The sequence below is a fragment of the Penaeus monodon genome, chromosome 28, assembly GCF_015228065.2.
Source record: "Penaeus monodon isolate SGIC_2016 chromosome 28, NSTDA_Pmon_1, whole genome shotgun sequence".
Taxonomy (NCBI): Eukaryota; Metazoa; Arthropoda; class Malacostraca; order Decapoda; family Penaeidae; genus Penaeus; species Penaeus monodon.
This window is the reverse complement of record NC_051413.1, coordinates 35,359,717-35,360,142: the sequence shown is the minus strand read 5'-3', so window position 1 is coordinate 35,360,142 and position 426 is coordinate 35,359,717. Positions and strand designations below refer to the sequence as shown.

At 37.3% G+C, this 426-nt stretch overlaps 1 protein-coding gene across 1 annotated transcript in view; it reads left to right on the top strand.

Annotated features, from left to right (window-relative positions):
• Nucleotides 1-426, top strand: part of LOC119591562 (protein mesh-like) — a gene marked incomplete in the record, with an annotated part of 19,450 nt that overhangs the window by 1,301 nt on the left and 17,723 nt on the right.

Here is a 426-nt window from a genome sequence, read left to right as displayed (position 1 = left end):
TTAGCGTTTCCGCATATTAAACTTCACCATACCTAACTTTGCCGAACTTAACCCAGATATTGATGATACCTGTTAGGAAGTTCTAGAAAGGGGCACTGACGCTCTCTTTTGAATAGGAAATTATCTTTTAGTTGATATTTACCTGGACTTGACCCTAGTTTGCAAGGGTGAACATGGAAAGTTTTATGTAACAAGCAAGTGAAAGAAGAGAAATGACAGAAGACAGAAGAGAAATGATTTGGTGGATATGGGACAGAGAGATGATTTGGTGGATAGGGGACAGAGAAATGATTTGGTGGATAGGGGACAGAGAAATTGACCATGGGAAATAACAGACAAAAAATAATGCTAAATGATAAATAACTAGGAATGGTAAAAAGGATTACGCGACGAAAATAAAAAAAGGGATAAGGAGATAGAAAGGGT